This window comes from Falco peregrinus, chromosome W (assembly GCF_023634155.1).
Source record: "Falco peregrinus isolate bFalPer1 chromosome W, bFalPer1.pri, whole genome shotgun sequence".
Classification (NCBI taxonomy): Eukaryota; Metazoa; Chordata; class Aves; order Falconiformes; family Falconidae; genus Falco; species Falco peregrinus.
Window position 1 is genome coordinate 1,627,433 of NC_073743.1, and position 12,034 is coordinate 1,639,466.

The 12,034-nt window shown below is 43.1% G+C and overlaps 1 protein-coding gene across 15 annotated transcripts in view; it reads right to left on the minus strand.

Annotated features, from left to right (window-relative positions):
- Positions 1–11,792, minus strand: part of LOC129783098 (spindlin-Z) — a 97,546-nt gene extending 85,754 nt beyond the window's left edge. For 3 of the 15 annotated variants that reach the window (XM_055792793.1, XM_055792798.1, XM_055792796.1), the window contains exon 1: positions 11,253–11,790. The gene's annotated coding sequence lies outside the window, so the exon portion shown is untranslated. Of the gene's footprint in view, positions 1–9,586; positions 9,681–10,158; positions 10,472–10,501; positions 11,219–11,252 lie in introns of those variants that run through there. The other 12 variants (XM_055792791.1, XM_055792790.1, XM_055792792.1 and 9 more) reach the window with 9 other exon arrangements.
- Positions 11,793–12,034: the final 242 nt, after the last annotated feature.

A 12,034-nucleotide genomic window follows, 5' to 3' on the forward strand; every position in this document is an offset into this window, starting at 1 on the left:
TTGCCCTAACTCATGCCCTGGAATTGGCTCAAGGCAAAGTTGTGAACATTTATACTGACTCAAAATATGCTTTTGGAGTAGTACATGCACATGGAGCAATTTGGAAGGAGAGAGGACTGTTAAATTCTCAAGGGAAAAACATTAAACATGCAGAAGAGATCCTGAAGTTATTAGAAGCTGTCCAACTCCCTGAGAAAGTAGCAATCATACATATAAAGACACACCAGAAAATGAGCTTGGATTTGGAAAAAGGGAATGAGTTGGCGGACAGAGAGGCAAAACAAGCGGCCAAAATAAAGGTAAAAATAGAGGGGGCTTTAATCCCTGACAAATTTCCCTAAAAAGCAAACCAGAATATACTAAGGAAGATTGAAAACTTATTACAGATTTAGAGGGCTCATATAACAAAGAAGGGTGGGCCTATACCCCACAGGGAAAATTAATTATTCCTTCTTACTTACTGTGGCCTTTAATACAGGAAGAGCAGAGGAAAAGACACTGGGGAGTCGAGGCTTTATATAAACACCTAATCAGGGAAATTGTGGCCAGAAATTTAGATACTACAATAAGACAGGTATGTGAAATATGCCTCCGGACCAATCCTAAAAATACTCCCAAATTAGAGATGGGGCAAATTGAGAAAGGTAATGGACCTGGACAACAATGGCAAATAGACTTTACTGAACTCCCAAGAAAAGGGGGGTATCATTACTTATTGGTGTTAACAGACACCTTTTCAGGTTGGCCAGAAGCATTTCCAACTAGAACAGCAAAGGCAAGGGAAGTAACTAAAATAATTGTACAGGATCTTATACCACGATTCGGGGTCCCAGCAGTTATTTCATCAGATAGGGGACCACATTTTATTTCCAAAATAGTACAACAAGTTAGCCATTATTTGGGTATAGACTGGCAACTACACACTCCATATTGCCCACAGTCAAGTGGAAAAGATTAATCATTTGATTAAACAACAAATTGTTAAATTGGGGCAAGAGGCAAACTTAGCCTGGCCCCAGTCTCTACCTTTAGCACTTTTACGAATACTGACAAAACCTAGAACTAAGGAGGGAGTGAATCCGTTTGAAGTTTTATATGGACAACCATATGCGATACAGAGAGGAATATCTATCCAATCAGTAGACAAGGTTATAACCTCTTATATGATAGCACTAGGGAAACAAATAAAATCCAAAAACATGTGACTGGGGCCTGGGGAACGGGTCTTGATGAACTAGTGCATAATATTAAGCCAGGAGACTATGTATATGTAAGTCTCTTACAGAAAAGACTTTGGAACCACAGTGGGAAGGACCGTTTCAAGTACTTCTGACCACCTTTACTGCCATCAAGATCAAGGAACAAGACTCTTGGATCCACCATACCCGGGTGAAGAAAGCACCAAGTAAATGGACAAGTGAATCAGATGGAAAACTGAAGATATGAATAAGACAAAAACAATTATGAAAAATACTGAAATAATTGTAGTAAGCATGTGCTTAGTATTGGCAGATGCATGGCTTGAGGTCTGGACCCCTCAAACAATACAAGGTTGAGGAAGGGCAAACAGTTGCGCTAATGAAATGTTCTCAACTATGCTTAAAGTGAAGAAAAGCCCTTAGAAAAGGGCATGAGAAAAAGAGAAGGGGAGAGTTGAGCCAAGGCATCCTAGCCTGATAAGCAAACACATACTTAATCAATACTGCACATATAACTCTTAGCAACTTAGAAGCATTATATGTCACGATGAGTCAGCATAAAAGTCGCTTGGCGTTACTTAGATGTGTTTACCATTGTAGCATGTTTGCTGATTACTTATAATCAATGTTTTGCAGCGGAGGTGTGGCCTGGAGGCTGAATATAATCAATGTATCCAAGATTATGTGTGGTTTTAGATAAAGAAATGTAACATGTACAAATAGGTCTGAAAAGGTTAAAAAAGGCATGCACGATTTTGGTGGGACTACCCCCCCTATGCAGCCCAGCACTGAATAAACATACCTACTTTACAGTCTAGTCATTGTGAAGTCTGTTTTCCACACGTCGATATCAGACTCCTTACACAGCCACACCTAGCTTCCCACTTCTGCAAGGAAAGTTAGAAAGCAAGGGAAACTTGGATATTGCCGCCGATCTTTGTATCAGTAATAAAAAAAGTCTTTTTCCCCCTTTTGGAAATACACACTCACAGAGACACAGATTAAATTATCTTCTAATACTTCAAATAAGGTTGAGTCTACTGAACTGAAGTGCAGAGAAAAGGACAAAACAGAAATCCAGAAAAGGGGAAAAGGATCTCAGAAAACAGTGTATCTCTCCCCTTATAAACAGGTGAGGCTTTCTGGAATTCTATACTATAGGTAAACAGAGCACACACAAGAACAGACACTTCTGCCTTTCACGGTAGGTGGCAAGAGGTCAGAGACTGCCCTGTGCCTGTCACAGCCAGTTCCAGCCTGCTCAGCAACAGATTCACCACAGGCCAAAGCTGAGCTAATCAGCAAAGCTGGTGGCACCTCTGTGAAAACATTTTAAAAATGGGAGAAGACACTAAACGGAGAAGGGAGAAAGGAACAACAAAAAAATTTGAAAAACAACGTTGGGAATACCAAGGTCAGAATAGAAAGAGCTTCATGGCAAAGTAGTCCTGCAGAAACTGGGGTCTGCAGAGGACCCATGCCAGAGCAGATATTCCTGAAAGGACTACAGCCTGTAGAGAACCCATGCTGGAACAGAGAAAAAGTGAGAAGGAATGAACAGCAGAGAGAAGCTGCTAGATGCTAACTATAACAACACACACACACTCTGCATCACTGAAGGGACTGAGTAACTTGCAGACATAACAAGGGGCAAGGGGAAGAGTTTGGAATGGAGCCAAGTCAGGGAAAACACTTTTTCCTCCCTTTTTTTCCCAAAGTGTGTTCTCTAGAAGTCTTTTAATGTTTGTTTTGTTTGTTTCCCAATACTTGAATCAATTTTTTATTCTTATATTGGCAATAGTTGACAATGAGAAATTGGCGATAAATTAAATTCCCCAAGTTAAGTCTGTTTTGTCCACAACAGTTAAGTGATCTCCCTATCTTTATCTGGACTCACAAGCTTTCATGCTCCTGTTCTTCCTATTTTCTCCCTCCATCCCACTGGGGGAGGGGATAAAAGAGCAGCTGGGTGAGTTTGGCTGCCAGTCAGGGCCAACTCACCATATCCCTGCTTCGTATTTTAATTTGTTCCACCCCCACCCAAACATAGTCTCCCAGAATTGTTGTTAGAGGCCTCAAAGCATGACTGAAAACTAGTATGTTTATTTACAGCAGAGAATCTTGTCCTAAGTCATTACCATTTAAAAATGTACTTTTCATCCAATATTGATACAGCTACATCTCTAATCATATGAAATAAGTTTGCCTCATCATCCTCTCTATACAAGCCAACACTGCTATAACAGAGGAGTGAAACACCTCCCACAACTTTAAACAAGTAAACTTGTCAGGACAGCACATAAACCAGAAGAGAGGTTGCTTGCCCACTGTCTTATGGGTGATGCCTAACAGCAAAGCATGTTTATACTGATAAAATGGAGGAGGGGGCAGAAGATCAAGAGATGTAATTCACAAACGCTAATAAAAAATCCCAGTAGTCACCTGAGGTGCCCTGAGCTGTCTACAGGCCAACAAAGATTTCTATCTTGATTCACTTCTAGAAAAAGCCTTTTCTTCAGTAGAAAAATGACCCTCTGGGATCCGAGGGCGGTCTTTGTGAATACTCCCCCTACTCACAAGATGTCAGGTGTAAGTATCCAATGATCTCCAGTTCCCAAATATCAAACACCTGTGTACCCTGTAACTCTAGAAGCATTTAAGAGTCAGATTTTCTTAAAAAAGTATTTGCACCACAGAACAGAATTTTCTGTTAAGCTGTTTTATGAAGATACTCCTGCAGCATATATTTTGACAGATGAGATCTCCTATAACTGCAGTTCCACTGATGGTAAACCAACCATTAACAAAACCTTGTGTCTTTCAACATCAAGTCAAAGATCTTTTGACTGCCCAAAATACATGAGATTAAGGAACAGGATGGGCAAACCACCATCCAGAATCATACAAGTGTAGCTGAATGTCTTTTGAGTACAAGATGGGTTAGAGAACCTACATCCTCCAAGCAATATTTTCATTATTCATATAAATCCTAGAAAATTAAAAAAGTTTACTCCCCAAACATTTTACAATTCAAGTTGAAGACCAGAGATAAGTTAGACATACAAAACATACAAAGTGCTTATCAGTATGAAAAGTAGTTATCTAAGCATACCAGAGACCTAAGCACTGTACTGAATTTTAGTAGATATGCTTGATACAGCATTTGTAAAAGGATAGCATGAAAACTTAACATAAGTGTGTTGTGGGCAAAACAAGTTTATTGATTTCTGTGAAATTTCAATCAATTCAATTTATTGTCAATTAAAAACTTCTAATTATCAATTCTGTTACTGAAGCAAACAAAAAAACCCCACACTCACTCTCTCTCCAAAATCACAGCATGGTTGAAGTTGGAAGGGACCTCTGGAGGTCATCTGGTTCAATACCCCTGATCAAGCAGGGCCACCTTGAGCTGGTGGCCCAGGACAATGTCCAGACAGGGTCTGAATATCTCCTGAGAGGAAGACTCCACCACCTCTCTGGACAACCTGTTCCAACTCAGTCACCCTCACAGAGGGGAAAAAGAAAGAAAGAAAGAAAGAAAAAAAAAAAAAGTGTTTCCTGATGTTCAGACAGAACCTCCTGTGTTTCACTGTGTGCCCATTGCCTCTTGTCCTGTCACTGGGCACCACTGGAAAGAGCCTGCCTCTGTCCTCTTTGCACCTACCCTTCAGGTATTTCTATACATTGCTAAGACACACATTTCCCCACCCCACCCCCGAGCCTTCACTTCTCTACACTGAGCATTCCCAGCTCTCTCAGCCTTTCCTCAGATGTGAGATGCTCTAGTCCCTTAATCATCTTTGTGGCCCTTTGCTGGACTTTCCCCAGTTATGTCCATGTCTCTCTTGTACTGTGGAACTCAGAACTAGACACAGGACTCCAGGTGTGGCCTCATCAGTGCTGAATATAAGGGAAGGATCACCTCCCTTGATGTGCTAGCAATGCTTTGCTTAATGCAACCCAGGATACCATTAGCCACCTTTACCACAAGGGCACATTGCTGGCTCATGTTCAATTTGGTGTCCACCAGAACCCCCAGGTCCTTTTCTTCAAAGCTGCTTTCCAGATGGGTGGCCCCATGCATGTACTGGTGCATGGGGTTGTTCTTCCCCAGGGGCAGGAATTGGCATTTCCCCTTGTTGAACTGCATGAGGCTCCTGTCAGCCCATTTCTCCAGCCTGTCCAGGTCCCTCTGGATGACAGCACAACCCTCTGGTGTATCAGCCACTCCTCCCAGTTTTGTGTCATCAGCAGACTTGCTGAGGGTACACTGCACCATCATCCAGATCATTAATGAACATGTTGAACAAGATCAAACCCGGTATTGGGGCAAATACTGGGGGGTACACCACTAGTTACTGACCTCTGACTAGACTTTGTGCCACTGATCATCACCACCTGGGCCCTGCCATTTATCCAGTTTTCAATCCACCTCATCACCACTTGACGCTGCAAAACCTCTCCTCCCCCCTGTTCATTCTCCAATCCCATCACCACACAAAACATTTTCTTCGATGAGGCAACAGGCAGCACAAGAAAGTGGGGGTCAGCATGTGGTGGTTTCTCTACAGGTAGCAGTGCCTTTAGAGTCAGACCTCTCGGCCCCTGCTCAGGCTATCACTCAAGCTCCTGCTCTCCTACTTTTCCAGCATGGTCATCTTTCTCCTCTTTCCTCTGCTCTGATGTTATTTCTTTTCAGTATTTACCACCCTTTCTCAGTTTTGTTTTCACAGAAGCACCACAAAGTTTGCCAATTGGCCCATCTTTGGCCTGCAAAGGGGTTGTTGCTGAGCTGGCTAGAACCATATGTAATCAGTACAGGGCAGCCAACAACTTTCTCCTACAGAGGTCACCCCTGCAGCCCCACCCTGCTCCCCCCTCAACCTCGCCAGTTATGCCCAATACAAAACATCACAAGGGAACTATTCCAGAACATGCTTTCTTCTATGCTGCTGGGAACTTCCAGATTTAAAAATCTCAATAGCAATCAAAATTATACAGTGGAGTTAAGCTACCTTTTTTGAACACACTAGGGAACAGTTTTCCATAAAGAAAATACATACTTAACTAGGAAAATAATTGCATTGGGTCTGGCTGAGATGGAGGTAACTTTCCCCATAACAGCCTTCACAGTGCTGTGCTTTGTATTGGTAGCTAGGAAAAGTGTGTTGACTACTGCTGAGCAGTGCTCCCACAGCATCAAGGCTGTCTCTCCAACCTTCCCTCACCACCTGTAGGCTGTGGGTGGGCAAGATCTTGGGAGGGGGCATAACCAGGACAGCTGACCCAGAGTGACCAAAGGAATATTCCATACCATATGACATCTGCTCAGATATAAAAGCTAAGAGAAAGGAGGAGGAAAGGAGGGCATTCATTATTTATGACATTTGTCATCCAGAACAACTGCTATGCATACTGAAGCCCTGCTTTCTGGGAAGTGGCTGGACATCACCTGCTGATAGGAAGCAGAGAATAACATCTTTTGGTTTCCTTTGCTTCTGCACACAAACCTTTGCTTTTACTTCATTAAACTGCCTTTATCTTAACCAACATGGTTTCTTCCATCTTATTTTCTCCCCCCCTTCTGAGGAGGGGAGTGATAGAGCAGCTTTGTGGGCACCTGGCATCCAGCCAAGGTCAAACCACCACAATTTTTGCAACAGAAATAGTTATTTGATCTTAACACTTACCAGACCAGAAGTCTGATATGTCTTTCAGTTGTGCTTCTTAGGGTAAGAGGTCATAATCTAGTAAAGTTAGTTTTTACATTTAAATGTGATGAATACAGGTTTAGAAAAAGATTAATTTATGTTTTTTTAAAGGGGGGGGTCAAGTTAAGGTGTAGATAGGTAAATATTTTTTTTTCCAGAAATCACCATAATGGCAACTTAGTATGCTTTAGAACAAGTCAATAAACATTACTGAAAAAGTAAAATGAAGAAATAAGCTTGAGAAGTGACTGACAACATCTGGGGAAAGTAATATCACCTTAAGAAGCAGCACCAGTAGTAGACATCAATTTGGTAGGTAATGCTATACTTTACAACCTAGTCAGCATAGTAATCTTAAAACAGAATAGTTACCCATGTTCCCTATATTCATTACTTGTCCTGACCTAAGAGTAATCTGGGGAAAACAAAAAACCCACCAAGCAATACAGTGGATAGAATTAAAAAGCCTTTGAGGTACACATTCAGAAGGAATTGTCATCTTAATAGGCTATGCCCAAAGTTACATCGGGAACTTGGGATTCAGGACTACCTCTAAACCACCAGGAAGACTCTGAGAACAGGAGGAGAGACCAACCAGTGACCTTAAACATAGCAACATATTTTATTAGAGCACTTTCATCCTAAAGCATTTCCAAACTTGCAGATACAGTCTTACACTTAAGCAGACATATAAGCTCCCCAGAACTCTGACACTAAGTCAAACAAACCAAAAACTCCAAAAAGGAATATTAAGACTAGCCAGGTTACCACACACCACTGATCACTCCCAGGAAATGGAACTGCAGGGATTTGAATACAAGGCACTTCAATTAAAGTGGCTAGCACTGTTAGTACAAGGGGACTATCAGCTACAATGTGGTCAAAGAATAGGATCTGTATACAGCTATGCCAGAAGAAGTGAGTGAAAATAAAGAGATTACTTCAAAGATGACAAATGGACTCAACAGTTGGTCACACTGATAACAGTGTGCTCACTATAAATGGCTACTGTAAGTCATCCATATAAAAACAAATGGAATACTATTGGTAAACAAACAGACAAAGAGATAGCTCTCTGTTCAAACTACCACCTGCAATCAAAGGCCTGAAGCTCAGCAGCTTATCTGCATGTTAAGCATTGTTGAAATCCATAGAGCTAATTAAGCTCTATCTACTCTTACCACTATTTGGAGATGCAAACCTTGAATAGCACAGAAGAGCATTCAACAATAACATTAAAAAGAGAGACACTAAAAACTAACCTTTGCAGAAAAAGACTATAAAAATCTACCTGTAAATGTTTATAGTGTCAGTAATGCTTATTTTACAGGTAGATCTCTAAGAAAGTCCCATCATAAAAGATAACAATACATCTCAACCACCTTGCAATAATTGCAAACTATTGCAATTAGGTAATATTTAAATCTAATATAAAGACCACAGTTAATGACAACAATTTGTAATGGTCCCACAACCTGCTGAAATACATACAATAAAGTTTCCAAGCAAATTAAACAAGACCTCACATAACATGGATTGACAGCAGTTTTACAACATACATTACACAACGGAAATATAAAAAGGTAATCTCCAATTTTAGAAACATTCTCAACTTCTCTGATAGGTGGTGAATTGATTTGGCTAAATTATGCATGCCATCACCAAATTCACATTTTAGATTAAGACAAAGTTAAAACCAACACCTGTCAAATAGTGAAAACAGTAATAAGTACTGAATATTATTCAATTAAATAATTTCACCATTACTTGAAAATTACTTTAGTGATCCCAGGCCCTATTTTCACTGTTCATCGATAAAATACAAATTATTTAACAACAGTTAAGAGTAACTGAGCACTGCACAAATCCACAGAAATATCAAGTTACAGCCTTTTGCTCAGACTTTTCCATCTATAAGTATTACAGTTGGCTTAGGAGCCATGACATGAATACAGAATCCAAAATGCAATTTGGATGACTCCACTCAAGTTTTACATTGTGGTAAACTCAATACTATATTTTCTCCTCCAGTTAATCAACTGGATTAATGGGGATGAGAAAAGCAGGAGAAAAACCAACAAACAGGTTTAAATAATTGTTTAATATATGATACTTAATTCTAGCATTAAAATGCAGTAACTACTCTCTCAGTAAAAAACTATGATTATGCTATGCCAGTGCTTCTCCACTAGAAGCTTCCAAAGCAAAGTAGCCAAAGATTTAGGACACTGTTTTAGAGCACTACTCTGATAGAAGTCACAGCTATCAATGTGTACATGCTTTGATTAGAGACTGTGTTTTTAAATATAATCTTTGAAAAATGAAATATTTACTATGAGTTACAGTAACACACATGTTTAGAAAGCAATAGAAAGCATAACATCCTTGGCACCTTGAGCATTCATCCTTAAATTAAAACCTAGACATGCCGTTCTCCAGCAGATCATTTTAGATATGCCTAAGATGTTATTTTGTGGGTGTTTTTTTTTTTAAAAAAAAAAAAAAAGCAATAAGATATATTAAGATATATGCTATTTTCATTGAAGCTACACGGGGGTACTCTGAATAACTGAGGTTGGGAGGTGCTGAACTGAACATTTGTCTTTTGTTAGGAGAGGTCAGAAACACGCTGTCTTGTAGCTCAGTATCGCGCTTCAGTTCACGATGCCATACCTTTTCTAAGAAAAAGCGCTCCTTTTTAAGAACAACAAACAACTTCCTTTTGTGCCATTGTCATCACAAGGGCAAATTGATCGCAGACAGAAAACTAGCAACACAAAGAGACCCGGCAAGCGTTAATTCCAGTTTTATAGCCTGTGATCTGCAAACTATTTAAAATACTAGCAAGGAAATACAGAGAAAGCCAAGAAACCCCCAAAAACCTATACTACGTGTTTTCACTACACAATGCCTATTCTAGCGTAACTAGTTCAGGTCTTTTTAATAAGTCTGTGCCGAGTTGATACCTTATACTGAACTACATCCTAAAATGAAAGAAACGGCGCTAGTTCATTTTACAAGCATAATACAGTATTTCACCTCCGCCAGAGCTTTGGTGCACCAGCCCCCTCCCTCAAAGATAAGCGCACCCTAATCAAGCCTCTCTCCGCAGGGCTCAGCCAATTCTCCCCCTCCCTCCCTCCCTCTAGGCCTTGTTAAGTTCCCAACCCCCCTCTGATTTTAGGTTTCATTTTGTTGTAAACAGCAAAACGGAAGGAGAAAGCCTCCAAAGCGAGGATCCTTACCCTTGAAATCCCGCCATGCACGCAATAAGGAGGGTGAATTGTTTTTTTGGGTTTTTTTTGTTTGGGTTTTTGTTTGTTTTTTTTTTAGCGGGAGATGAAGGGGAAGAAACAAAAGCCTAAATGGAGGAGAGGCTAAGCGGCGGAGACAGAGGGAGCAGGGCGAGCGTCAGCCATATTGTATGTGTTGGTCCAGTATTTACAAACCTGCAGCTGCGTTTTGAGTCTGGGAGAGAGGAGAAAGAAGGGAGGGGAGGGAGGAGAGAGGAAATCGAGGGAGGAGGGGAAAGCAGCGGCGGCAGCAGCAGCAGCAGACAAAGGAGCGTGTACACACACAGGCACTCACTCTGGGTGTCCCAGACAGCAGCAATGGCGTGTGCAACCCCAGCGCTGCCAGCTCGGCGCGTTAGCAGCTCTCCCAGCTCCAGCATTTGGCTACTGCAGCGCGGCCAAACCCTGCCACCACCTTCATATCCGCTCCACCCTATTTTCTCGGAGAGGGAGGGCGGGGGCGAACGGATGACAGGACAGAGACTTACCTCCCCCAACGTGCACTATCGACAGAGAGCTTTTTCTGCTGGGAGCCCCTCGGCGGGCCCCAACCCACAGTACAATAGCTCCACAGAGAGGAAGGGGGGATACGCAGCTGCGACCCCTCCCCTCCAGCAAGAGACAGTGGGGCGGGGGTAGGAAGAAGGTAGATAGCGAGAAGGACAGTGCCAAAAGAAGGCAGCAGTCCCCTGGAGCCCAGAAAAGTGAGGGGTGCCAAGGAGCCAGGGCGCTACGTGAAAAAGGAAGACGGAAACAGCAACACGAGCCCAAGGGCCCCCACTCTCACCCGCCTCCCGCGATTTCCGGGCGGACCTCTGAGGCTGGCAGTAAAGAAGAAAAGGTAACAGAGACGGAACACCACAAGTACATAAATAACATCAGCCTCGAAGGAGGGGAGGGAAAGCTAAGGAGCAACGGCTTCAAGTCCATCCCACAGCGACTCCCTCCGGCTCTACCCGATACTAGGCTAGGCTAAGCCAGGCCAAGGGCGGCGCGACAGGCTGAGTCGTGCCCGTCCCATCCCCCCCCATTAGCTACTCGCTTACCTGCTGGGGGGGATGGGCGCCTGGGAGTGCCAGGAGAACGGCGTAGAAGCGTTAGCGCTGCAATCGCACCAATCCTCCTGTCTCACTAGGCTACTCAGATTCTCTGCGGCAGCAGTAAGGACAGCTGCTCCCCTTGTCTCGTTTGTCCCACTCCGCCGTCACCACTGCTGCCTCCTGTTCGCCTCTGCCACATTTGGATCCTACTCTCCGTACACGAGCTCTACCGCCATGATAGAGGACTCCTCACCTTCCTGCCAAATAGTGAGCTATCCGCATCGAGACGTTCAAAACACAGGGCCGGACACCGCCCTCCTCCCCTCCACCAACGCGCAGGCGCACTGCAAATTCCGAACTGCGACAGGAGGGCAGGAAGCAAACCTCCACCTAGTCCACCACTACTTGCTAGCGCGCAGGCGCTGCTGCTGCTGTCTCCCAACGCTCCGTCGGCGGTCGTAGTGGAGGGTAGTGTGGGCTCATCTGCAGATTGCTCGTCTGCTGTTTGTTAGCCCTTCTCCAAACGCAGGCCACTAGGCCCTGGGGCGGTGAACGTCCACCTTTCTCCGCCCACCCAGCGCGGTGGGTCCAGTGCTGCTTCATGAGGTGGCAACAATGCTTTATAGCAGTGGCACTGCTTCCCTAAAGAGGCCTTGGGAGCCAGCGGCTCTCTGCTGCCTCCTCACCATCATAGGAAAGAAAAATCAGTTATGGATATCCTGTGTTACAAATTCGGCCGTGCTGACTGAAGAGAGAGGCTAGGACGCAAAGTATAGAATTACAAAAGT